At 41.4% G+C, this 2453-nt stretch overlaps 1 pseudogene; it reads right to left on the reverse strand.

Moving 5' to 3' along the window:
• Positions 1–471: 471 nt before the first annotated feature.
• Positions 472–1257, reverse strand: LOC149383402 (secreted RxLR effector protein 161 pseudogene; annotated as a pseudogene).
• Positions 1258–2453: the final 1196 nt, after the last annotated feature.

Here is a 2453-nt window from a genome sequence, read left to right on the forward strand (position 1 = left end):
CGTGATTTAACACATAACCAAGTGTCCATGATCACTTCAGGATTTAGATCAAGTCTCACTGTGACCATCATAGTGGCCTCGGTTAGTGTGTCGTAACGGTCCTTAAAAGACACATCTACACCAAGACCTGTCCAGGTCGTACACTTACCACAAGTGTAGAATGCTCCCACATAGTGATCAGCCTTCACCTATGTGTTCCACATATATGAGTTTAGATATAGTTTTCCAGGCGTATATCAGTCATTGACCATGTTTTAGCACACCGCCCGAACTCAGGTGCCCAGCACGTGACTCAGTTAGATACGAAGGCTATGGAATAATGAATGTTTAATAAATCTCATTAAATAAGAAATAACGCTTTCAATTCAAATAGATAATAAATGTCAAACTTTATTTTATTAATAATTTCAACGAGAATTTACATAAGTATCTTCTCGTGGGCAAGAATTTCTAACAATCTCCCACTTTGACCTAGAGAAGATATGGCGTGTATTTAAGGCCCATTCCTTCCACGTGTTTCATGAACACATGTTCAGATAGTCCCTTTGTCATTGGATCCGCAATGTTGTCCAACGTCGAGATCTTCATGACTGCCACGTCTCCTCTTCGAACTATTTCTCTTATAAGGTGGTATTTTCGTTCTATATGCTTTCCTCTCTTATGGCTGCGAGGTTCCTTCGAGTTTTCGATGGCTCCAGTGTTATCACAGTGGAGTTGCACATGCTCGTTCATTTTAGGAACTACCTCCAGTTCGGCTAAGAAATTCTTAAGCCAAACAGCCTCTTTGGCTGCCTCGGAAGCTGCAATATATTCAGCTTCCATAGTAGAGTCTGCGATACTAGATTGCTTAATGCTTCTCCAGACAATCGCTCCTCCATTGAGAGTGAACACTGATCCAGACGTTGACTTCAATATGTCACGGTCTGCCTGAAAATCAGAGTCAATGTATCCTTGTATCACCAAGTCATTACTTGTGTATACAAGCATCATGTCTCTAGTTCTCTTAAGATATTTTACGATATGCTTAACAGCTATTCAATGTTCTTGACCAGGGTTTGACTGGTATCTACTAACAACTCCCTCTGCATAGCATATGTCGGGTCTAGTACACAACATGGCATACATCAGACTCCCAACTGCTGAGGCATATGGAACTCGACTCATATCCTCCACTTCTTGCGGTGTCTTAGGACACTGCTCTTTCGACAAGAACTTTCCTGAACGAATTGGCAACAACACCCCATGGGCATTTTGCATCGAGAAGCCAGAAAGTACCTTATCTATATAAGTACCTTGAGACAGAGCTAGTAGTTTGTTCTATAAGTAAAACAGAGATAAAGAGATGTGCGGAATTGATATTTTCTCATTAGCATCAGACGTGTATTTATACACATTACAAGGAAAGGGAAATAAACAAATAAGGAAACCTAATCCTACTATACAAGGAAACAAATAATCAGCTGTTGACAACTAAGGATAGCTAAGAAAAACGTGTACAGCTAAGGGAATTAATCCCACACACTAATCAGCTCTAACTAAAAAAGGAGAAAAATAAAGCCCATCTAACAATCAACCTAATGGGCCTTTTAACAATGTTACACGTTAATTAGACTATTCTGGAGAGTATACACGAAATTAACATAATATTTTAACACTCCCCCTCAAGTTGGTGCAAAGATATCTATCATGCCCAACTTGCTTAAAAAATCTTCAAACTTTGTCTTGTAAAGCCCTTTGGTGAGAACATCTGCTAGCTGCTCTGATGTTGGAACGAATGGCATGCAAATTTCCCCCCTTTCTAGCTTCTCTTTGATAAAGTGACGATCTATCTCCACGTGTTTTGTCCGGTCATGTTGAACCGGATTGTTGGCGATGCTGATGGCAGACTTGTTATCACAAAACAGCTTCATGGGAGCTGTTAACTTAACCCGGAGCTCATTTAAGATGCCTCGGATCCAAATGATCTCACAAATACCTTGCGCCATAGCTCGGAACTCTGCCTCTGCACTACTTCGAGACACAACAGCTTGCTTCTTACTTCTCCACGTCACAAGATTACCCCAAACAAAGGTACAATAGGCTGAGGTTGATCGCCGGTCATCTGAACACCCGGCATAGTCAGCATCTGTGAACACTTCAATCTGCCTCCCATCATCCTTCTTGAATAAAACTCCTTTTCCCGGACTTCCTTTGAGGAAGTGTAGAATGCGATACACAGCCTCTAAATGATTCTTGGATGGATTGTGCATGTGTTGACTTACAAGACTCACTGCAAATGCAATGTCTGGTCGTGTGTGAGCCAAGTAAATCAAATTCCCAACCAGCCTTTGATACCTTTTCTTGTCTGCCGGATCCTCATCATCATTTGTCGTTGTGAGCTTATGATTTGGATCAATTGGAGTAGAGGTAGGTCTGCAGCCGAGTAGACCTGTTTCCTTGAGTAGATCGAGCAC

Source organism: Urtica dioica, chromosome 10 (assembly GCF_054948205.1).
Source record: "Urtica dioica subsp. dioica isolate 48M chromosome 10, U.dioica_male_clone48M_v1_H2, whole genome shotgun sequence".
NCBI lineage: Eukaryota > Viridiplantae > Streptophyta > Magnoliopsida > Rosales > Urticaceae > Urtica > Urtica dioica.